The 26,175-nt window shown below is 45.1% G+C and overlaps 1 long non-coding RNA gene across 1 annotated transcript; it reads right to left on the reverse strand.

The window, feature by feature from the left end:
• Positions 1–20,104: 20,104 nt before the first annotated feature.
• LOC125944507 (uncharacterized) lies at positions 20,105–24,784 on the reverse strand. The gene is made up of 3 exons (XR_007466245.1): positions 24,723–24,784; positions 21,601–21,724; positions 20,105–20,331 (listed from the first exon to the last, which is right to left on the reverse strand). It is a non-coding gene; the product is annotated as an uncharacterized LOC125944507 (long non-coding RNA).
• Positions 24,785–26,175: the final 1,391 nt, after the last annotated feature.

The following is a 26,175-nucleotide window of genomic DNA, read 5'->3' on the forward strand; positions in this document are numbered from 1 at the left end:
GCTAGCGCTTTGTCCATGTGTTTCATAACCGCGTCCAGCAGCAGTTCAAAATAAGGAACGCGTGCATTTGACGCATCGCATTTCTTGGGACAGAGTGAATGCCTTTCTGGCGCGATAACTTAAATGTCTATACGGGCAACTGTGGCGCTCATATTCTTGTATTCCCGCCTAAGCTCTAATATTGAACTGAATGGACGCGAAATCTGCGAAATATCCAACGCGAGATCGAATCCCACACAGTGTGGCTGCCATCGCCCCGTCTCTGAAGTATGCGTCGACATGCTTCACGGTTTTGCTACGCAGTGCCGAGCCGAGCCGACAGAGCCTGCATCCGCGGCGTGCTCGTGTCTTCTCTTTGAATCGAATCGACTCACGTTTTTGTCTCTTACTTTGTTCCTATAGTTTTGTTTTCTTCGATACGACTAGTGTGGGTGTGAGACGTTATGCGCTACGTAGCGTTATTCGCATGGGCCGAAGAATGTCTGGCGCGAGAAATATTCGGGAATCGCATTTCTCGCCACTCGCGCAATACGGCCCGCCGCACTTGCAGACTCGTTCCTCTGCGAGGGCGCACAAATAAACTCCAGGTCTGGCTTACTCTTCCCTACACACGAACGTCAAAAGAAAACGCATATGTGAATTTTCAAAAAAAAAAAACCGCCTGAGCTCCTGCAGCTGGATTATCGACCGAAAATCGCGTAGCGAGACGACGTAGACTGCACCGTCAGTCGCTGAACCAGATTGGAAGGATACGCACAGAAGGATGTGGACGTGATCATGTATTGTATAAATAATATGTGGTAGCTTTTCAGATATCTCATCAAGCTCGATAGTAATTTAGAGCGTGTATTCACAATCCACTGGACACAAAAAGCAAGGAAGACGAAAAAGCAGTACCGTAAACCACGCAATCTGAAGCATATGTCAATGCAAAAAATTTGCCCGTGGAACGCATGTGAATAAATGTCTACGTTTTCCCTTCTTTGTGTGTCTCAACTACGCATTGCAATCATTAAACACGTTTCGTCACCTTTATTTTAGTTATGAAAAGAGAACATTGACTGAACAGAGATCGCAGAAATGCAGGTAAAAAAGTTAGGTAAGACACAATCTATGCTGTACCGCCATAAGTACCTCATATTCTTTTTGTCAGCTTTTAATAAAAAGAAAACCTGGTAGACGGGAATATTACAGTGATGCATGCTGGAAGCATGTCTTATTGTGACTACCACTCAGTCATCCGTCGAGCTCTTTGCACCAGACACAATTCAACAACGTAGGTGGCCGATAATTCAGGCCAAGGATTGCATGAGGCACCACTGGGGCTGTTTCTCCTCACAGCAGCTCTGCTAAACACACGAGAAGTAAAATAAAAACGCACCACAAGAAAGTGGGGAGGGGGGGGGGAATGTAGTGGTTGGAGATAATAAATGCTCAGTTTGTCGGGGCCGAGAACAACGAGAGTCAATTTCGGGAAACTACCATATGATGGAGAAGAACACAAATCTGCGCACGGATGTCACAAAAGCAAACACAAATAGACGAGCGCTGCCTCATCTCGCTTCTTTATGCTACGCAGTGGCTGCCCCATTTTCCGGCTCCTTCTGCAGACGCCATCATCGAGACAATAAATAATGCCCATACCTTCGGTTTGCGCATTACGCTCGGATGGCTTTTCTTCGGGCACATTACTCGCAATACGCGTCTCGGCGCTGTTTCTTTCCTGGAAGCCGGTCCTACTTTATTGAAAGCGCGGTTACCCAACCGGGAGAACCCGCGCCTCGCGGTTCTTGAGCATTGTGTTGGCGCAGATGCCTCGGCTCGTCGTTCACTCTACCTGCCAGCATGTGTGTGTCGGCACAGTAGAGAGAATATATAGATCACAGCTAGAACCCAGGCGCTGAAACACCCATAGGCTGTCGTGAGCCTTTGGAAAACTCACATGCCGATTATAGATTTTGGGTTCGTGTTTTAAGGTGTTTTTGCTGCTATAGCAATTATATGGACACTTCAACCAGATTTCTGCCGTCGCCGTCACCATGAGGTTCCGTATAAAGTCCGAGGGCGATAAAATCGTCGCCGCGCGCCGTATTCGCGAGTGAAAGCACGCGGGCGACGTGCGTCATCACGAAGAGCGAACGCACGGCGGAAAGCAAACGCGACCTTTGTCGCCCGAAAGGCCGTGGAGGTATGGGAGAGAGGGAGGCGGGGCGACGCTGTGCTGCGGCACCAAATGCGTATCTTGCAACCGGGCTCAAGGGAAACTGGCCACTCAGTCTCCCACGCGAAAGCAAGAAAGCGGGAAGGCAGCGCGAGAGGGAGGGGGGGGGGCAGCTTTTACTCTGCCAACAACTGCGCTTGTACTTTTGCCGGCTGTGGCGGTCGCTTGCACGGTCTCTTAAAAGCGATCTCCACACGGCTCTGACCTTTGTATGCACTGTGCATTCGCCGCTCAGTTTCCGTTGAAGCGATAGACCGCACGATCCTTCGCTCGCTGCGGCGGCTGCGCTTGCTGCCAGCGTTTTGACAGTCGTTGTCTGCGGTCATTGAGTGTGATCTATTCATGTTTGCTTGTGCGCGCTGATACCACGCTTCTAATTCAGGTACTAAGCGAATGTGTCCAAGTTTATGCAGCCGATAAAACTACTATCCCTACTCCGAATAGTTCTCTACTAATTTGCTATCGCAATTGATGCTTCGCCTTTCGGGCGAAACTGCGACATTTTGTTGGCACATCGACGACTGTCTCGCTGTTGTATCGTTAGAGACATAGCGTTTTCAGCAATACCTCTCGCAGAGGTAACGTCACAACCACCCACGCCAGTGGCTTAAAGGGTGTTGTGGAACCGTAACAAAACACCGTATGAAAAGCTTGTCTTGTTTTCACACACACACACACACAGACACACACATACACACACACACACACACACACACACAAATGTATTTGTAATTATGATAAGTACATGATATTGGGTGCATAAATAAAGATTTTGTGGATTTGCACCTACATGAACAGTTTTGTTTACATCTTTTATTATTCATATTCAGTTAATAATTTATAATAATGTAATCAAAGAAAGCCGAAACTTACGAGTGAAACCGGCGCGCGTTGACCACAGACATTCTCGTACTGCCTCCAAATTTAGCAACATGGCGGTGCTATTTTCTGCAATTTTATTCATTATTGCAATAATTGAACCTGCCATTAAAACGTGTTCAACAAATAACATGCCGGCTTCTCCACAACGTTAAATCGTTTCGCGAAGGAAATTATGACGTGAGATAAAGTGAATCCTTACAGCCGTTATTATTTTACTACCCCCAGCGACCGGTCATTTGCAATAAAAGAAATACGACACCGAAACAAGGAAATGTGTCATCCGCAGTCTTAGGCACCGAAAGAAACAGTCTTCCCAGCTCTTCGCCCTGTCCTGCCTTCATTATCTGTAAGTAATTTGCCTGGAAGCAACCGCAAACTTTTACACGGAGAATCACTGGTGGAGAGCTGAAGATGTCCCCCTTAAAGATAACGGAGTTGCGCACATAGTTATCTTCGGCGCATTCCTAGGTAGTGGTCGTGAATATGCAGTAGAGAGCTACTCCAAACGCCACCCATGCAATAAAGACGCATGACCTAGGGTGAAATGGACGTTCCCTTTGGCTTGTGTTTTCCGACGGCGACCTAATTGTATCTTGCTCGACGTCTACTAGAACACTTCTACACTGAGGAACATTGTGTTGTTCCGATTGTAGTCATCGCAGATTCACAGGAAGATGCCTAGACCCTTTCTTTGATGTTTCGCTTGATCTCACCTCATACTTCTACGTATTTCCATAATTCCCACCCCAGAATAATATCCTCTAGGAATGTAGCCAACGGAATAAATTTGCATTGCATATATATTGTATTTCAGGAGAAGTGACCCACTCTCTCTATCGCTCTCTTTCTAAAGCAATGTGTAATGACGGGGTGGGACCAGCTCACTCACAAGCAGCCCAAGTTATTATATCACATGGCTCTACCGCGCACCTTGTGGTGGAACGCAGCGATAGTGGTGCACTGCGTAATACCTGCTACAACCGAGACGCTAGCCGATTGTCTACGCGGAAGTTAAGCACACTATAAAAGAAACGTGCGGACGAAAAACACATTAACATGTAGCTGTTCTGTTCCCTCCTTTGGGGAGCCAGGAGGACCAACGTAACAGTGAACAATTGAAGCTTCTTCTGCCTTTTACGGAATCCCCGGTTGATCCGACGTCTGGAGCAGCTTCGCTCGCTTTTACTAGGATAAGGGAGGCGGCCTCATGTAGTTGGAATGCGTGCTTATCGAAGTGAAGCAAACTATAAGAAAACGACATCTTTCCATTCATGCTCCCATACTGGTGACCGTGCATTAGTCATCACGCTGCAGGTCATACATTCTGGCATTTGTAATCATTGTTTTACATGCTCGCTGTGCTGGTTTATTTAAGCACACTAAAGGCGACTGAGCGAATCTAACGTAATTATTAGTAAGGTATCACTCGCTTTAGGCTCGCTATCAGTTAGCCGGTGATACCATAAATGCGAGTGATACGGCGAAAGCGTGGTAGATATTTTCTGGTTGCCCTGAATATCCTAGCTTGTTAAATAAAACAGTAATGGCGCAGACATATCAATATTGGGATTGGTCTCAGATGAGGGTTTTCGCGGCACGTCTTAAAAAGCGATATCTCAGTGCCTTTATGTTAGCGGTGAATTCACATTTTCTATGAGTACGAACTCCGTGTTCTCATTCAAAACACGTATATAGCAAAGCAATGCTGTTCAAAAAATTTAACCGACCTTTTGTGTCATTGTAGAGCGGTATACACATACTGGCACATAACCGAGTGACCCAAGTTGGCATCTAAGTGGTGTTCATTGAAGACCAGCAAAGAAAATTCACAGCATATCCACGGGGTGAATTATGATCAGTGGGCGAAGCTCCGGAGGTTCATGACTCCTGCGTGAAAATTCGCTCATTACATCATCATGAAAGACGTGAGAACCAGTGTGTGAGATTATATAAGAACTTTTATTCATTTTCTTAGATCAGGTTTGGCTTCCGTTGTCCCTTCCGAATGACGGCTTTATGGTCCATGAAATGCAAGGAGAGCGGTTCTTGTATGGGTTGCAGTTGGACGTTCGTAAATGCAATGTCTATGCACGTCCCTCAGGTGGTCGTGGGTTTCAAGTAGTCAAAGGATGTGCACGTGAGAGCATATCTGCAAGCCGTGTGTTTTATAAGCCAATTCGGACAGAGCTCGCTTCAGGCGCTTGGCAGCAGCTTCCCGCGCTCGCAGAGCCTCGGGATCCGCCCGCCTGTACGTGCGTTTCCTCGCCGCTTCTCGGGCTCTCAGTTTCTGGATCCGCTTCTCGGTGTCGCCGTGCACCTTCTGCTTCGCGGGCTCGAACGTCGGGATCCGTTTCTCGGCACCTCCACGCAGCTTCGGCTGCGCGGGGTCTCACCTCCTGGTTCTGTCTGCGAGCACGCGCTGCAGCCTCTTTCCATGCCCTCCGCTCCGCCGCCTTGTCTTCCATATGGCGCAGCGACTCCGAGCGAAAGAGGAAGCGCGCCAAGATCGAGCGCATTTTATAGCTCTCACCCCTAGCGGTCTCCCATCGCACTGCATCGAAACATCTCGAACGATCGCCTCCATTCAATGATCTAGTGATCGCTCATTCACACTATGCGCTCCCATACATCGGAATGGAGCGAGCGCCGCAGCGCCATCTTATATTTTAATGCGTCAACTATGCTGCGCTAGCGCCATCTAGTGATATCCCGTCACACTAGCCTTTACCACGTATCTCTATGGAGCGAGCGCCACCAACGCCATCTAGTGATCACTTCACGAACTAGACGAGGTGGCTACGACGGAGGAGAGACTGACCCACGGCGTAAGGAGCTTCGCCCCTAAGAACTATTCTCGACTGGGAGGACACACTGCTTGGCAGCGCCGGAAAAGAACTAGAGATATGTTCATTATAAAAAGTCTCAGTTTCGCCCGAAAGGCCAAGCATCGATTGCGATAGCAAATTACTAGACTGTTGTACGAAGTAAGGGTAGTAGTTTGATCGGCCGTATAAACTTGTAAACATAGACACACTAAGTAAATTAACAAGCATGGTGTCACACGCGCACAAGCAAACAAGAACGCATCTCACTCGATGACCACGGAAACTCTGTCAAAACGCTGGAGTGATTCAGCGCCGATGCAGCAGCAAGCCAATTATGCTTCACGCCGGCGCTCGCATCAACGGGATCTTAGCCGCGAAAACGCAGCGAGGGAGGCCTCTACCCCGCCGGCGATGCCTTTCAATATAAGCCTCCCGTGCGCAAGCGCGTGGCGTAGTGCGCGGCCTCCCCCCTCCCTACCCTCCCTACCCTCCCCAGAGCCTTCCAGCCCAGCGGGACCGCGCGGCCGCAGTAAAGCGAGGCCCCTTCCAGCTCCCTACCCTTCTGCCGGAGCGTTGTGCGCGATTGGAATTCTGCGCGCTTCCTTCCTGCCTCCCGCCCTTGCGTGCGCGAGTCCGCGATTGCCGGCTCACCGTACCATGCTTTCACTCGCACATACAGCGTATGACGTGCGGCGACGATATTATCGCCCGTGGACTTGATACGGGACCTCACGGCGACGATGACGGCGACGGCAGAAATGCGCCTGGATTGTCCATATTGCTGTCGCAATAAAATAAAAACTGTAGGGCTAGGGCCGAACTTCTTTGTTCTAGCCGGCTACTTAGCGTTGTGGTAAAGGGGACCGATCAAAGAGGGCGAAAGCGAAGATGATGACGAACAGAGACGTACAACCACATAAATAAAAAGGCAAGGAAGCTAGGAACACTCATTAGAGCAGCATCTCCCGTTTGCATTCTCTGAAGAAAGCCGAAATCGTCTAATGGCATCAGACACAGAATATTCTGGCCGTAGACATAAAGATAACGTTCATAAATTGGGTAGTTGTCGATGCGTGCAAATGTCTCTGTCGCAAGCACTGCCGGCATAAACCGAGCAATGGGTCCATATTCTCCGGGACACTGCGCAGGAGACTTAAAAGAGTGGGAAGTAGAGGGAGGGTAGACAGTGCAAAGAGCGCCTGGCTACCCTGTGCTGACGTAAGGGGCGTAAACGAAATGAATGAGGATAGAAAGACACACTAGCATAGAAAAAAAATACACCAGAACAAAGCACTCGGGAATAAGAAACTGCACTTGCGTCCGTTGTAATGCAAGACACTTCACGAAGTCTCACTCCGACATTGTAATTCTCTCAGTCCAGGCAGACCGGGAAAACGTCGTCTAGATTTGGCTTCTGTGGCTCTCTGCGGACTTGTAACGTACGTTTGCGCTGCTTCAGTGGCAATTAGTTGATGGTAGTTAGCCTTACTACGTAGGCAACCACTTACGAAGCGACGATTTATGCTTCCCAAATAGCTCTACTTCGTCCGTCGTCGCACGTCCCCAAGCCCCTGTCACATCCTCTTTGCGAGCTAATGACTTTCGTGAGCGTTTAGCTTCGTTGCTCTGCCATTGCACCGCCGCCAAGATCAGGTGCGCATCGCTCTACCGGAGTTCCTGGTCTTCAACTAAGACCAGAATACCTGCAATTAACAAGGTTTTCGACAGGGAATTGCACATAGTTTGCTTTCTCAGGCCTGCAAGAACCATGTAGTTGCGAAGTGTTGCGCCATCTGCACGACGCGGGAGAATAGAGTCAGAGCAACTACCAAGCACTAACTCACTGACAGCGTGGGCTCATTTTGTAAGCTTTGATAGATTACAGTCAACTTTTGCAACCAGTAAAATGTGGTGCCTCCCACGGATCGGCCTTAGCCTGTCCTTCAGACATTACTTATAATAATCACTGTGTACAGATAACGCAGCCAAACCCTGTGACAGTAGTTTTGCATGCTAACGGAATCAATTTATGCTTTGATGGCAGCGACGACAGCAACGTATTAAGGCTCCGAGTCTAGCCCCGAGCGCTGTCATCCTAGCACTGAAGCAACAGGTTGAGCCTTAATGCAAACGTCAAGGACATAATTTTTCGTGCGGGGACTATGGTACTACTGGCACTAACTTGAATATTGATTGCGAAAAACGGCAAAATATTCAAGTCGCCACGAATCTAGGACGATATGATGTAAAGCTATGCAAAACTTTTTCCATTCCATTTCTGCATTTCTCCACGACTGGTCATCAATTTGTCAGGCCATAGCGACTTCGCCTGTCTATCATCTGACGTCAAGAAAACCGCTAAACCCCCCATCTGATCTTCTTTCCCCAGTAGCGCACCCAGGATCTCTACCAGGGAGGGGGGGGTGACAGTTTGCCAATACCATCTAAGCAGCACCAATTTCAATTTCATCACGGGAAATTGGCAAAAAATTCGCTTTTTGCGTACTCGCAAACGATTACGCCTCTTACATCTTAGTTGCAGTACTCAAAGGCGCAAGGAAAGAAAAGGGGTTATACAAAAGGGTGGGTTAACTCGGCCTCAGGGGGGGGGGGGGTTACAACCCCCGAAAATGTTAGGGCGGCTGCCCCGGAAAGGCGGTGGTCCCGGGTTCGAGTCCCGGACCAGGGCGAATTTTTCTTCAAGTGTGAGGCTTTCCGTTAGAGGAACCCGTATGTGTTTCCTTGGTAGCCATTGCTACGATTGGGTGAAGGTGTCACTTTCCCTTTAACGCGGTAAAGATGCAACAATAATGATACCGAACAAAAGTGATTAGCTTGCGGAATAAGCGGAGACTGTCCCGTTCCGAAAGGAGTAAAAGAGGGCTGCTCGCCCATTGCTCTGGCACTGGCTACTCGGAGCTGTCGGGGAGAATCTATTTATTCCTGTGTAAGAAAAGAAAATACGAGTCACTCTAACGTTGTCAATCCCTTTCTGCACGTATACGGCATCGCTCTGCCAACCCTTCTTAGCTGAGGATCCGTTTTAGCGGTATTTGTAAACTTCCATTGCACGCTGCTGCGATTTTCGACCAGGCACCGCAAGTTAAGCAATGGGAAGCGGACCAACCTACGGACGCCCGCACCGCCCTCCTCATCCGATTATCTACATTCACTGCACTTGTTTGACCACACCGAAACCATCATCACTTCGGCTGTCCCCGAGACAAGAAAACCTGTAAAAGTAAGTAATGTTACTCTCTTTCAAAGCAAACAAAAGTGATTTCCTATAAACTAAGAAAGCGTTTGATTGGGCTCTTCAAATAACGCTGCGGGTCATCGCCCGATGCTTGCGTCGGCGGTTACGTAAATTTTACGTCAGGACATTGGAATGAAAACAGATTGGAATAGTTTTACGCTATAGGGCCCCTATATTTGTAGGCTTTTATGAAAAAGTGACGCACCAGGGGCCGAATGCACAAGTTTTTTTTTCGTTAGTACTCTCTGCCATTGGCCTAACCTCCTTACCTAATAGTATGTCCAGCATCAGTATTACCGGAAAATTTCTCTTACGAACAATTTTAGCGTAAGAAGGTTTTCTAAGCAGGCCCAAAAACGCTTAGTGTGCTGAAATAAATATAATTTATCACTCCGGTTCACATAATAATTCTTATTTTTTTATTTATTGTCATACTCTCCAATAGTACAAAGTTTTACAGACAGAAGGGACTAAGAATTCACATTGGCGTTAGCGAGTGGATGGAAGTTATTGGAGGTTAGGGATGACTGCTATGAAGGCAGGGAGAGGATGAGGGCTGCATTAATACCGCTGCACGCGAATTCCTAGCCAGATTTCCTATTTGTGATCCCACACGCTTTCTTTAAATCTAAGAAAAATTTTAACGACAACAGTTTTCCCAATATAAGCAATACGACTCGAGAATTCTGACTACGGTCTTGAACTTCTTGATTAAGTTTTTTTATATAAATTGATATCTTCCTTGGTATCTTATTATTTCTTGTTTATTAATAGATTTATGTAACTAATATTATAGTTGGGGTAGATCAAAAGAACAGCAAAAGTTGTGTTGTTTGAATTCACGTAGGGTGCACATGTTTTATAAGGCTAGGCGCAAGTTATCTGAAATGCGCCGTATATTTACGACGCCGGCAGGGCCATTGTCAATTCGAAGTTCTTTAACTCAAAATAGGAATTTAGGAGAGAGTATTTGCATCGCCGGAGAGACCAGCTAGCATTGTGGGCTAGCCTTGGTTGCTTGCGTTGCGTAGATCGGCGGCCGACACGTCCCACGATTCGCCAGCCTATCGGTGCTGCGTGACCCATGAGGTAACCAAAGGCTGAAATCGATCAGACCAGCGCTTCTCGTTTAGACGAAGGGCAAGGGCCGCTTGTGGTATTCCCACGGGGCTGAAGGCTATCTGTCCGCTTACGGGCCACTTATCTCCGTTCTAACTGCGATTGGATACTTCCTGTCGGCGCCCAGAGGAATTTCATTAGTGACTCGAGGACCTACACCAAGTAACACCGCCTTAGGTCTTCCCGGTCGCACACACAGACCGACGACCTGGCTCCCATTCATTTTATGGCCTCCGATCAGCCGCAATGGCTGCAGTGGGGCCATTTCTTTTCCTTATCTTCCCTAATGGTGGCGACCCTGCTTGTGCGATGTGCTATAGGATCGAAGAATCAGTAGGTGGACGGTACTTCACGCATTCTTTTGGTTGGCTTTCGCAAAATGACCAATAATTATTCTCTATGCACTCCTTTACCGTTTATATAACCGACACGAAATGACTGTCTATTCAACAGGTAACTACAGTGTTATTAATGATTATTTCGCAACAACACAGATAAAACAATATCCCACAGCAGCCGCCGATGTCTGTACTAGTATTGAACCTCCATGGCTTGCAGTCATAAATGACAATAAGGATAGCTGGTCTTATTAGTGCAATTTTTTTACTATCATTGCTTACTTATAGGCAACATAATAGCAGTTTCTTGTTTTTTCCAATTCGCGCAATCTTGCACCTGGGTTTTTACAGGAAAGGGTCACTCAACAAGTAAAAAGTCGGAAGTAGCTTTGCGTTGCAGTCTGAAAATTTATTTGTAGTTAAAACTTGGCTTATTTTCGTTGTCCCGTTGTGAATTTCTGCATTTTGATTATCCTTGGAGTAGTATTTAGCGTCCCAAAAGAAAGATCGAAGTTTCGCTTGCCAGAATGGTGGGGGGGCTTCTCTAAAAAGGACGTTTACCACTGGAATTCTTGGCTAGCTTCGTCCCGTTTGTGTCGAACGTAATGAGTCAATATAATTCACTTGCGGATCTCATGTGGATTTTTAAGAAGTTCGAAAGAAACTACACTTGCAGGATTCGTTGCACAAGCTGGGCCTTGCAACACAAAAGCGCTTTCTTCTGATGTCTGTTGTCTTTTTTTCGTGCTTTGACGCGGCCTGAGCCACGGTGACGTTTGTGTTAATACATTCAGTTTCTTTAGCGAGACAACAAAACGGGCATTCTTAGTTTATTATTTCTCTTATTCTTACTGACCTTCCAAGTATCGTTAGATATTTTATCAATATTCACTTGGATACCTCTGTATTTTCACATTGTTTCCCTATTGTCTCCTTTTATCTAATATTTATTAAAAATCTTCGAACTAAAATAGGCGAACAAAAGGTCGAATTGCTCACACAAAGAACGAGATTTATACAGAACAGATGTGATTACCATAAGAAAGTAGTTGGACAACAATGTAAGCAAAAGATAACCGAAAAGCTTGTTCGTGCCACAGAATCTGATTCGAGGAGAAGCGTACCTGTCCTTGAAGCGTTGTGTACAGGGAACAGGTCTCAAAGGAAGAGATTGCCGCAAGAGCTGGGCTTAGGCTATCGAAACAGATCATTCACAAGTATTGTCCCTTGCAAGAAAAAGCTACGTGTTATAGCGATCCTTTAGCCATTTTACAGTGCTTGTTAGCAATACTTCAAACTGTCGAGCAGAACAGAGTGTACTAAGAAATGATAAAGGAAGGTACTGAAAGCCGAGGGAAGAGGACACTGGCAATCACGTAGAACTTCTAGGAATAATTCCTCAACAAATACGCGTAGTCATTACGTATTCCGAGCTCAGCAGAGAAACCAAAGTCCTGAGCATTCACCGAGGTGCATCACTCTGATACCCTACATCTGCGCGTTCCTGCGGAAGACGAACAGGCTGAAATGGCGGTATACTTCATAAATACAATAATTACGAACAGAACATACACTACAAATCTGTCGAGGGATACCAACGCCAGAAAATTGCCCCTGTTGTTCAAATTAACTGTTGAGTCCTTGCGCGGGTGCACAATGAGGAATGGGTGAATTAATACGGGTTGGGACTAATATGTTTCCCAAAACATTAAGTATATTACGGAGCCCTAGCGAAACACATAAAAAGTATGTGTCGACATTTCCTAAAGAAACTGGGAAATACATTTTACATAGAGAAGCTGAAATAGCCGTAAGACAGACCCTTACGGTTGCTGATTGACTGTAGGCATAATACTGCCTATCATAGCTGAAGCTATGAGAACCACTTCTCGCAAATGCCATGGACTGAGGGACTCTTCCCTCATTACTATTCTTCTTTCAGTTGATGAAGTGCTTCTCTCTTCAACACGAGGTTACAAGTCGGGCGGGTGACGTCTCAGTCACGAATGAAGACGTTTCGGAGCATAAGCGCGCCCTATGATAAGTAGTGGAGTGTGTGAACCACGGATGCACAATCTCACTACTAAACTTTGGTAACGCAGTCGTGTAGATGCTATACGAACACAAAGACGGGAAAGAACCAACGCTACAGTTGCACCTGGTTCACTGCGGCCACGTAAAGTCCAGGAAAAAGATAGTGTAAAATAATGCTCATGCGGACAATTCATCTCGTCAAATATTAGTTTGAATAAAGCAACTGCATTTAGTCTCGAAATGGAGATGACGCACTCCATGCCTCGTTTCTTAGAATTAAATATAAAAAATTAAACTATGGGGTTTTACGTGCCAGAACCAAGATCTGATTATGAGGCACGCCGTAGTGGGGGACTCCGGAAATTTCGACCACCTGGGGTTCTTTAACGTGCACCTAAATCTAAGTACACGGGTGTTTTCGCATTTCGCCCCCATTGAAATGCGGCCGCCGTGGCCGCGATTCGATCCCGCGACCTCGTGCTCAGCAGCACAACACCATAGCCACTGAGCAATCACGGCTAAATCACGGTAATTAAATGGCTGCAAAAAGTTTGTGTCCAGTAGTTTACTTGCTTACCTGCCGTGGTGGTGCAGCAGTTACAGCGTTCTGCTGACGAGCTCGAGGTCGCGGGTTCGGCTCCTGGTCGCGGGGACCGCATGTCGATCGGGGCGAAATGAAAAAAAAAACACTCGTGCACCCAAATATACCTGTAAGTGCAAGTTAAACAACCGCAAGAGGAGAAAATTCATCCGCAACCCGCCACTATACGGAGCAGCTCATTACCCAACCATGCACTTTCAGGACCTCAAATGCAACAATTCAATTGCTGTTTCAATTTTTTTCCATTGTTCCCAAGAAATTAGCATCGTGAAACAGAGACTCGCATCTTCAAGCAAGGAAATGAACAGGAATATTTGCATTGCCTTTATGCTTATTAGAAAGTTTATGTTGACCGTGGTGTCCCATTTTACTTCGGGTTAAAGCGAGAAAGCGAGAAGCAAATCCCCCTCCCTCGGCCCACCTAACAAAATACGAATAAAAAAAAACGGAAAAAAGAAAACTTAATCATTACAAGTTCAGTTCATGCAGCTGATTATGGCGATTCAGCAACAAGGCCTACATGCCGCCTTGTGCTAATGAAATGCACCTTATTCCTTTCTAAATTTTTGTGAGCTAACATTGGTCTCCACACCGAATTCCTGGCCAAACGGGGAGCCGCTGATCTCACTTGGCAGTACGTTTGCCGATCGACAAAATTTTTCACAATAGGGAATTCACTTTCTTGGACTGAATAATCGCGTAGCGCATAAACACTACATAATCTATAGTATGTTGATTTGTGTCTCTACTCCACTTCGTAGTCAAAATTCAAACGACCTGTCTATGGCAGTCACAAATACGTCATTTTATTTTACGCTGCTTTGCTAGATAAGACCTTGCGGTGCCGGAATATTTTCTCTCCGCAGCACCCTTTTTAATCAATGCACGAAGATTAGGTCGCAGCAAGAATACAACCTTCTCTACTAAATCTGAAAAACTATCATGAAATGAGTGTGTTTGTGAAGGCTCAGAGGACGCCAGCTTCGTTGCCCGAGTAGCATCCTCTGTAGCCACATCCTTGCCGAGTAGCTTGTCCAATTGTCTAGCATGTGTAGCATATTCAATATCCACTTTTGCAGTCAGACTAAGACGCAACCTTTGCAGCCGCTGTACCGTATGATATATAGCCACTTGTTTAGTGAGTGTATCGCCTTCAGTAACAACAGGGAAAGCCAGTCGCACACTCTTGCTCTCGTTAGTATTCGGATCTGCGAGTGCATGATGGCTAGCGCGACCATGTATTTGGGTCAAGGTATGCGCTGTTCACTTTAAGTACCGCATTGACGCTCTTTCTGTCCATTTCGTTTTTCCTCCGACAACATTTGCACCCCAAAGGCTAACAACTATGCATGAACTAGCCAAACATTCTACTTTGATAAGCTCACCCGACATCGTTTTAACCACCTGCTGCTGGACCGGTGTAATTGGATTGGATGCTGAGTTTGCTTACCTAGATGATATTGATAATGCGTAGATGATGATACACTGATGAAGATTATGCTGCGGGAAATAATTGACGTCCTGCAAGCAGATGCTGGCTCGCTCAAATACGCCAGCGGCGCAAACAGCTTTGTGTTATTTATTTATTTTTATTTTTATTTATACATACTGTCAATCCCAATAGGGATTGTTTGCTATATAGGGATGCGTGCTATATAGACGGCCTCTACACGGCAGGAGCCTAGACCCCCCCCCTGAAACGTTTGCTTGTCTGGTTGATTGTTCACTCACCAATAATAATCATCATCATCATCAGCTTATATTCATGTCCACTGTAGGACGAAGGCCTCTCTCTGTGGTCTCCAATTACCCCTGTCTTGTGCTAGCTGATTCCAACTTGCCAATAATAACTGTAGTCAATACGGCATCACGATTCGATTTAAGCTCAGAAGCAAAAAAAAATTAAAAAAGGGAATTGCTATTGCGCTACTCTAAGGCTGGACGCCACCTGGTACGTGTGGCATCTATCTATCTACCTAGCTATATATATATATATATATACCGCGTGTTGAAATTCAGCTTTACGGGTTATTTTTAAATCGCCTGTGGTAGCTTAATTCTTCTCCTTGAGCTGGGTTATTCGAAGAGGTGGACATTAGTCGCACGCGAAATCGAACTCAACTACTTAGCAAAAATTCACTAATTAACTTTCTAGTTAATTACTTTACGACACATATTGCAATTTACGAAATGTAGCCGGCGAGCTTGCAAGACGCATCCACTTGAAATGAATTTCCCGGATGACGCCAGTTTCGAGATATTATTTCCATAGTGTGGGAGGAAATACATGGGAGTTCCAGTTACTTTTGTGCTTCAATGCATGAAACAGCAGTTTGGTAAAAAGTAAATGGAACAACAGTGCATTTTTTACGGCGAGTTTGATGGCGCATATCTCCGCAAATATCCGAAGGACCGGATAAGCGTAGTCCAGGAAAAGCTTCATGTCAGGGTTACGTCTACATATTTCAAAGAAGTAACTGCAGACACAGGGTTGCTATTATTATAGTATGCGGAATTCGAAGGGAAATGTTTGCGACTGAAAGACATTACTTTAAGCTTAGTTGGATTAAGCGACGTTAGTCACGTGCTTCCCCAACTGCTAATAAGGCCAAGACCATTTTGAATGTTTACGTGGTCATCAGTACTATAGCAATCACCCGGTAAATTATACAATCGTCTGCAAAAATCCGCACATGAGATATGTTATTCGGCAAGTCATTATTATATATCAGAAAAAGTAGTCGACCGAGGACACTGCCCTGCGGCACACCAGAGGAAACGTAAGAGAGGGGGGAGGAAAAATTGTTAACCACAATGAACTGCTGTCGATTGGTAAGAAAGTTCCGGATCCAAGATAGGCGTTAGTGAATCTAAGCACAAAGAAGATAGTTTAGAAATTAGTTGGCAGTGAGCTACGCGATCAAAGGCTTTGGAAAAATGTTAAAGAAGCAGTGAGTTTGAAGGTTTTTGTCAAGGTTAAAATGTAATTCAGTCGTGAACTCAGTGTATAGCCAATAGTGTAGTCAAAATAAGATTGTATAGAGCCCGCTGCAAGTATACGCAGTTCTTGCGCAGCGTTGTCTAACCGGACGCATCTTATGTCTGCTGCCTGCTAACGGGTGGCGCTGCCGAGAGCGCGCGTCTGTACAGCGCAAGTCAGCGGCTACACGCATTTGGTTAGCCGATTCTGCAAGCTGTACAGTAAGGGGCCAAATTGGAACCGGCAACGGTGGTCCGTAGTCGTGGCAGCATTGGACGCACGCACAAACATGGACATTTGGCTAACGCAATGCAGCGTTTTATTGCACTTGTGCGACGGGGTCCTTATCAGGACATGTGGAAAACACGTGGAAGAGATGGTGACTCATATTAGCTGCTTGGAGTAATTGAAATTATGAAATTAATGAATGAGTAGAGTCTGAGTCTCTTTTTCTAGTCCGTGATAGTTCATAGGCAGAGCGAAATCGCAAACGATGCATTTTTTTGAGTCAGATACGTGCTCACAAAAAGAGTTGTAATATTTAAGTAAATAATATAAATGCTTCAAAGTATGTTTCTTTGACAATGCGCTCAGATATACGAAATTTTCATACATTTCAGTCATTGTAGTAGCACACAGCTTTCGTACTTTTCCAACTTGTGCTCTATCAGAGTATCCGCTTCACATATAATTTCAGTTACAGGTCTCCTGGTGTACCGGCATTTTAGGCAACATGTTGCTGCGATCAAAAAGAAAAACGATACCGTAATTATACTCTAAATATTTGTGACACAAAACTTTAAGAAGGAAGGGAGCAATGTGTGAAGTTTCTTGGGTATTTAGCAAGAAGGAACATTTTCCATAGGTATCTTGATGCGTCTGACATGGAAGCAGGCTTTAAATTCTGTGCTTTATTCCTTAGAAGACTACGATGCAATACTGAACTCCATTTGGTATATTATTTGAGAGCCTATCATGTTCCAGGTCACTATTTCGAGCATGCGGCACCCGCCGTGGTGGCTCAGTCAGCTAAGGCGTTGCACTGCTGAGCACGAGGTCGCGGGATCGAATCCCGGCCGCTGCAGCCGCATTTCGATGGAGGTAAAATGCAAAAACGCCAGTGTGTATGCGTTGTAGTGCATGTTAAAGAACCCCGGGTGGTCAAAGTTAATTCGGAGCCCTCCACTACGGCGTGCCTCATAATCAGAACTGGTTTTGGCACGTAAAACCCCAGAACGAAGATATTACGCGGGATTTATATGCAACCTGTCAGCTTTGTATGTAGTTGTGTACTACGGCAACACAGGGTTAACCTGTGGTCATCTATATGTATTTTCATGAAATAGGAAAGGCAAACTAAATATAAGACATGTCTTTTATATCTCGAGGGCGAAGAAAATCAGCAAATTTCACCAAGCACAGACTTTTTGTACATTTAGTAACATTAAAATATTTCTATTTTTTGTTGATGCTAAAAGCGGGCGCCTTTTCTTGTATGTAGAAATTATATTACAGTCTTTGGATGGTTCGAAAGTCAACTCTAACAAGCTTGCTTGAGCTTCCTCTGCGCCGTAAAAGACCACCTTCTTTCACGTGCAATGCCCAGTCGATGGCCACACAATAGCTGCCGCAAGATAGCTTCATGGTGCAACGCAGATAAGACGATAGGCTGCTCACAGAGCAGGAACTTTAGGGGTTGCTGTTTTTAGCGTTCTTGCTCCATCATTTCTTTTCTCGGGCTGTTTATGTATTGATGACGGTGTGGAATATTGGGAAACCATCTTTATGGGCCCAAACTTCCGAGATTCGCCTTTACACGATACAATAATGGATTCGGTAATCCTCTGCCATGGGCCACCCTAAAAGATAGGGAGCGTGCACACGCATCGATCCTTAGACGACGTAACAATGAACAGGGGGCAACTCCAAGGAATCACGTACGGAATATTTTGCTGTGTCGCAAGTTTAGTTGTTGAGTGTTACAGGCATTCTTTTTGTTTTGTCATAGGTTGCCGAAATATGTCTCAGTGGTAAATTCCTATTATTTGTTCAGACTGTGTCCTCTTCTCTGGAATTAGGCTAAAGAGATTCTTAAGATCTCATTTGGTTTTCGTAACTGTAGTAGAATACCACCCAATGAACGTTGAAGCAATATTTAGTTTTTTTTTTTTTACTTTTGTGAATGAGAATCTGATTCAGATAACCTTGCTGATGATCCAAGTTGTTCAAGAACGATATAATTTAGAATCGGTTCTTTGCTGCCTTAGGGAGGCAATTCCTGTCTAAATACCGTTGCCTATTTAAATATAGCTTGCTTTTTTCATTCACACTGACATTTTCTAGTCAGAAAGTAGTGCTAGTGAAGGCGGAAAATAGTGCTGTGCCATGTTTTATTTTTTTTCTATCGTGAGTTTTCAATAAACGCGCAGAGAACAGCTACGCCAGAAATTGTATCATAAAAACAAAGCTGTATACGTTTACGTTGTTTGGAATACGTATACGTTTACGTTGTTTACGTTGTTTGCCTGCACACGGCAACGCGAACTGCCGCTTGCGTAGTCAGGTAAAATTAATGGATAATTTGGTGCCACTTATTTTGAGTCTGCTTGCCCTTTTTGAGAGATAGAAACACAGGACTACATTTTGATGACAATTTTCCTTAACTTTTCAAAGTAAACATTTGCCATAGTATTCGTAATTAAAAAGGTAATTCGTGTTTTTCATTTAATAAGCGAGTGATTTGCTTTGAACTTCTTGCAAATGAAGTCCGGCCGGGCAGATAATTTATGCGTGGTTACGTCACTCGAGTGAATAAGTCGTTTTTTTTTCTTTTAGTGTTCGAAGACAAAAAAACACAATGTATAGTTCGCAACTACTTCGGCGCCCCTATAGAGTGGAGCAACCACCCCTTTTCACGGGGCTTTTCTCTTCCGCGAGCGACAGCGTGTTCTATGGGCTCACCCATTTGCAGTGCTCGAGATGAATCACTGAAGATGTCCTCCAAAAGCGTAATCGCCGCTCCTTATTGACTTTTTTGTTAAATTTTCGCGCCTTCATATTATTCGATCGCTGCCTCCTTTTAGTGGAGCTGCTTGATGTCGAAGGACATTTGAGGAAATTGCTGAGACAGGGAGGTAATCCCTTCGAGCACTGTAATCAACCATGGCTTCTGCGAATAGGTTCGTTCTCTATTTCAATTCAGAATGGCGGTGTTAAGCTTGATTTATTGCCCATGAAATGGGTTTGACAGGCAGTATGAAGGAGCGTCCTTCACTAACCCGTAAGAAAGGAGTAATTGCAAAAAGATAATCACAATTTGCACAAGCAAAAATACTAGTGGGAAAACACGCTGGATTTTTCTCATAATGTTCGAGTGCATTTGTGAATGTTTAGCAATTCATAGAAACTTCGAACTGAAATTTTGTAATGAAAGCTTTGTTTGTAACTTGCAAAAAACAAATTCATTTGCTTCTAGAGTGGTTACTGCTGCTACTGCTACTGCTATAACTGCTACACATGTGCTGCTGTGGGAGGCGTCGTGAACTCCCGTCGCAAGTTCAGCGCTCATGCTGTATGAATTCTCTCTTGGTCAATGCTGTTGTTTTTACGCTAGACCTACGCGTGATCCCAGAAAAAGCGTTTCAGGAGGCTTTCCAAAAATGGATGAGATGATAGGAACAGTGTATTGCCAGAAGAAGGGACTACTTTGAAGGGGACATGCCTAAAATGTTGTACAATAAGTAATAAAGATTTTAAAGCAAACGTTTTGTTTCTTTTCGAACACACCTTGTACGTATTTGAATATTGAGGAACTCTTTTGGGAACCAAGCAACATAAAAAATCTTTTGTCCTCTGCAGCACACGCTGTGTACATGCCGCAGCGGTTGGGTGAATGCAAAGAGATCCAAGTTAAGTTTTTATGTATGCATTGCTAACAGGAGAAAAAGAGCATTTTTCAAGATGTGTATCATTTTGACGTAATTGCTCCATTCATCACAAACACATTAGATATCATTCATATATATTCAGAGTTATTTGTCCTGATGACTCCTGGGCCTCCAGGTGACCGTGGTACCTGTAAGTAAATTCCACTGAATATTAGACAATTCCAAAAATTGCTTCACCTTGGCCCTCTTAGGGCTATGTTCGTGCAATAGTGGTTGGAGGGCAATATAGTAGTGATCTTGCACGAAACAGATCTCAATGTTAATAGTAAACTACCGAGGCTGCAAGATAACGATCTGAGGTCTTTTATTTGACTGCCCTCATTTCGATGTGGCTAGAAAACCACACTTGACTGCGCTTAATTGCACGTTGTTGGGGGGAGAATCATTGTTCAGACTGTGTTCAACACCCCACCATTGCCCTGCTACTTGACATGTGGGTTGTTGCTGTAGTGCACGGAATCGCATTAATGTGCACACATTCTCTTCCTTTCTGTTTTAAATCTCGGCTCTCCTGCTTCCTTTCATTCCCTTTATACCCCTTCCTCAGCACAGTCACTTGTATTTACGCTGTGAACCTGCCTGTCTTCCTATCTTTCTACATCCTTCCTCCAAGAGAATGTGTCAGCATTATAAAAACTAGGTGTCCATGATTAACTACAGAAAGCTGAACATTCTATATCACACACTTCACACGTGAATAACTCATAAGAGATTGTGAATGACATGCTAATGTGTCCTACCTTCGAAGTTACAGCGTTGTATTTGAAATTTCACTGGCATTATTAGCACTAAAGTCCATCCCTAATTATTCTGAATATAATGAGTGCATACACAGTGTAAACAAAGTAATCAAGCCATTACAACATACACAAACACATAATGCTCAGGCAAGCAACTGAAGAGAGAAACGTACGTTCAGTTGCATTCTTCACGTTATGTACAAACACATTTCACATACTTGGCTTCTTCTAAATCAACTCAATGTGCTTGGGCTTATGGTTTTTTCACAGTCATATTTCCTCACACTTACAGGTAATTAATAATTGGCCCACATTGTCAGCTGGCTCTCAGGGGCACTCGTTTATGTCCTTTACACTTATTGGCATTCAGTTGCACTTGAATTTGCACTCGCCTAAACTCAGTGACTTCCCACTCTTCTGAAATCAGCAGAAATTAGTGAAAGGCTCTCGAATGTTTGTCTATCGCTAGTTATATTACAGCTCGTGTAAGTGCTTCAATGTCATCCGCATGTGAGCAATATTGTAAACACTTGCATTTTCTGAGCCCCACACCACTTTGGAGCTGGCAAAATATGAGCTTTTTCTTCGTGTGCTTCATCATTAGCATATATTTCCATACTGCAATGAACAGCCATTTTGGGCCTGATTTTCGCTGACCGGTGCTGTGGTCCACTCTAACGTTCCAATGGAGAGCCCGGGGTTCCCCTTTCTCTAGTGGTGTTGGGTGACTTCCCACTTTTGCGTTGGTTGACTTTGTGTTGGTTGACTTCCCACTTTAATCCTGTATAGAAAAAAGTCAGTTAAGCGAGAAAAAAAAGACAATGCAGAAATTTGATAACTCGAGAAGCATAAGCTCACAAGAAAGGTCTTATTAAGGCCTATTTTGGGGCTAGTGGGTACCTCATAGTCGCAAATCAACACTGAATAGCAATCACCACACAAAAGCAAAATGTCCAACTTGTAATGTTCTTTTGCTTCTTTCGTAGTTTTTTTAGCTATGCAGCGCTTTTATCTCAAAACATTATTGAACGACGCAAGTAGTGAAACCCAGATTTTTCGTCTGCTATAAAACTTGGAATTGCTACAATCGATGCGACATGTCGCGCCGTTTAAATTTTGCCAGTTGCATAGAACTTCGCCCCTTTTATAGTAACGAGTGTACTGCTCATCTCAGAGAGATAATGCGGCAAATCCTGCGGCTAGTGTTAACCGTCACTTAGGAGCTGCTGCGTCGTCGGAGTTATATGAGTATGGTCGCGTCACGCAAGCTTTTAGCTAAATCGGGCTTTGAATTTGTGTGAACTCGACGCATTGAACAGGAAAGCCAGAAATCTACGCAAATCGACACACTACACAGAGGAAAGTGCGTAACACGCCAGAAATTTTTTTTCAAAATAAAGTCGTCGTTTAACAAACTGCAACTACGAAATGCAATAAAATAATCCCGCAAAGCCCCCGAAAGGAATTAAAAGAAAAGGCACATTTCATGGTTACAACGCTACACGAACGCTACACCGAAAATTCGCGCATCAATTTTCAACAAATGGACACCTGACAACGCAAGAAAAAAAATCGCCAGAACTCATACCATTGGGGGAAACCTTAACGGAGCCTGCCTGCAGTTATAGCTACTTCACAAGCCAAGACTTCCAATGCGCGTGTTCGCATTATTACTACATGTTCAGATATTCAAATCACCGACATTCGTTATCTGCTGGCTCATAATAATGCAATGGTAGAAATTAAGCAGTTAGTAAGCGTAGTGTATAGGAAAAAAAATTATGGGGTTTTACGTGCCAAAACCAGTTCTGATTATGAGGCACGCCGTAGTGGGGGACTCCGGAAATTTGGACCACCTGGGTTCTATAACGTGCACCTAAATCTAAGTACACGGGTGTTTTCGCATTTCGCCCCCATCGAAATGCGGCCGCCGTGGCCGGGATTCGAAGCAAAAATCGACCTTCCAAATAGGCACAGGTTCGCAGCTCTACAGCACGCACTACTGGGCCCGCCGATCCAGCGCACATGGCGGCCCGCCGCCGCTGACCGCCCATGTGGTCGTCGTAGCTGACGAAGTTGCACTTCTTTTATTGCGATAGCAATTATATGGACACTCAAAGGCAGAATTTAGCCGTCGCCGTCGCCGTCACCGTGAGGTTCCGTATGACGTCAATGGAGATGAAATCGTCGCCGCGCGCCGAACGCTGTATGTGCGAGTGAAAGGGCGCGAGGGGCGCGCGCTTTCACGGGGAGTGAACGCACGGCGGAGAACAAACGCGCGTTCTGCGCCGTGCTCGCTTAAGGGCTGCAGAAGTAGGCGCCTCTTTCCTCCTTTACAATCACCATATATGTAGAGCAAACGCGCCTTCTTCCGACACGCGAGAGGCCGTGGGGGAGGGCGGGAGGGGGAGGGAAGGGAGGCGACGTTTAGCTGCGGCACCAAGTGCCTATTTATATCAGAGGCTCCGGCAACAGTCACCAACGTCGCACGCATTTTGAGCGAACGCGGGCAAAACGCCGACGGCGTCGACAATAGTTCTGCGTGTTGCCGGTGCTGCTGCATGTCCAAGTTTATACAGCTGATAAAGCTAATATCATTACTCCGTATCGTTCTCTACAAATTTGCTATCGCAATTGATGCTTCGCCTTTCAGGTGAAACTGCGACCACTTTTTTTGCAATTTCCGGTAGCAACGGTGGATTTGAACATCACTGACATCACCGAGAGCATTCACTGACTCGGCCAGATCACTTCACAACACGAACACAGTCGCATAACGTCGCCGGTACAAAGATATAACTCCGCCTTTCCTCCTCTCCGCCATCAAAGCAACGCGGAGGCGTCGACTTGCTTCTCTTCGTTCTCTCCTTTTGCCTTTCGCTTTGCTTTCTCCCTCAAAAAATTTCCCTCACCACCGCTCCTTACAGCCTTTGCTTTGTAACGCTCTCTCAATGCTTTGGCGCGCTTTTTGCGCGCCAAATTTGCAGGGCTGCACATAAGCGTTGCGTCCGCTCACGGCCGCATATAGCGGGCCTAGCCAGCCGCCGCAGCTATTGTCACGCATAATATTGCTCGAAAGTCTGCTTATATGCAGTACTTTACGCTGGAACGAAAATATACCGCATATGTGCCGGACGTTATACGGTACTTCACTAAGAGTGTGTAGTGTTAGGATGTTAGGGTCGTCATGTTTGCAGTAGTGCAGGGCACTGCTTACCAAGCCCTCAGGTACGCGCTTTAGGGAAGAACATAGATGTACCCCCTTGAGTAATATAGAAAGAAACACTCAAATTGCTTTCAAGATGCCGTAATGAATAAGTACACATCCACACATTTGTTAACTCAGATAAAATATATGGCGAAAATTGTACAGCCATGGTCTATTGTTAAGGGAACAGGCGAATGGTGAACAAGTCCAAAGTTTTCTGTCCCCCAACTGTACCCATAGCTTCGCAGCAGATAACCTTATTTGGCGGCACTGGACTCTTCAGTGCATTCATTGAGATAGCCTTTCATGGTACTTGCAGGAGGAGTGCGTTCAAAGTGGGTGTAGACCATTAGAGTGTTTCCTTTAACAGTGCGTCGCACTGTACTCGTCATTATACCACAGTATTACCAATACGGCCGATTCCAACGCACATCTCAAGCAACCTTTCGAATTTTTATTTCTTCCGCATTGTTCGCGACTGTACCATGTTCGTGAAGGTTAATTGCATTATGAACATTATTATTGTTATTATTATTAGCTTAGGCGTAGTAGAAATTTGATGCTTTTTTACAATGAAATTTATTTTTGGAAAACGCCACAAAAGTTTGGTGTTGTAGCAGGGACATACACATCTCCATGCGATGAGTGAGAATATATCGCTGAAAGATCAAGAAAAGTGGAAACGCTGTTCAATGTGCTTAGTAGGAATTTCTCGGAAAATAACAGCATGATCCATATTTAATATTGAAGGTCCGGATTTTCAGCGATGGGAAAGGAGTGCACAACCAAAATACTTAGGGGGCCATGCTCGAACCTTGTCGTAAACAAGCAGGCCGTGCGCATTCACCACTGCCAACTAGGGCTGAAAGTTGAACAGCGGGTCGCATACGCTTTGCTACACAGTACAGGGAACCTAAGAGATGCATAAATGGCAGAAAATAGGGTTCATGAATACCCCCCCTCTCGGCCCCACCCTTTTTACATGTCACCAGCAGTTCTCTCCGTCGGATGAAAAGGGACCCGCCTGTTTTCATTGAGTGGCCGTGGCTCTGTGAATCGACGCTTTCACTCGGCGCCGCACTAGCGCCCCGTTCGCATTACGGAGCCTACACGGCTCCCCTATAGCCACGCCCGGCATTCAGAAGTTGGAGGCATTTTGCTTTCAGCGCCACAATTTCCCATAAATTGGAATTTAAGAACTACTGCTGCCTCCGTGAAACTCCTGAATGGCTTGAAATGGCGGAAAAAGATGTGTGGTATGCAACCGGCACCACACGCTATACAATAAGATATATCTATATAACCTTTGCCCGTAAAGTTCCGAGACTGAGTCCATTAAAAATGCGTTTAACATTGAAATAATTTCTGCAGCACCCCTTCGAAATAGACTCCCTTGCAGTATATATATACACAGCTTCCAACGCTTCTTGAGGTCTTGGAAACAGCTGGAAAATGCTTCTTTTAGCAGGGCTGTCAGCTCCTTTGTCGTGGCGTCTTGAATGGCCTCCACGCTCCCCATATCAGGACTATTTGATTCAAGTAATAGAAAAACTTCAAAATCAGGCTGCACGCTTCGTCTCCAATAGTTACAACCCGTTCGATAGAGTCACTGAAATAAAAGCATTGCTGGTCTAGGAAACGTTAATCACCAGAAGAAAAAAATTGAGACTCAAGTTCTTCCACCGTATATTCTATAATCAAACAGGCATTGATAGCCGCAATTACCTATCGGAGCAAACTTATGTCTCGAATCGACTCGACCACTCAAAGAAGGTGCGTGAATACAGCTGCAATACTAACCGTTTTGCTGAATCATTCTTTCCACATGCGGTGAAAGACTGGAATTTGTTGCCGGAAGAATGTGTTTCAGTGTCTGATAATCATGATTTTTTTTCGCGCCTGTGTTTGTGACAATGCATTACTGCCTTAACGTTGTTTAAATTGTCGTAGTAACAACTTGATGAGGGCTAGTTGGTTCATAGTTACGCGCGTATGAAGTAACAGCGCGTTCATTACGCGCTGTT

The sequence above is a fragment of the Dermacentor silvarum genome, chromosome 3 (assembly GCF_013339745.2).
Source record: "Dermacentor silvarum isolate Dsil-2018 chromosome 3, BIME_Dsil_1.4, whole genome shotgun sequence".
Classification (NCBI taxonomy): domain Eukaryota; kingdom Metazoa; phylum Arthropoda; class Arachnida; order Ixodida; family Ixodidae; genus Dermacentor; species Dermacentor silvarum.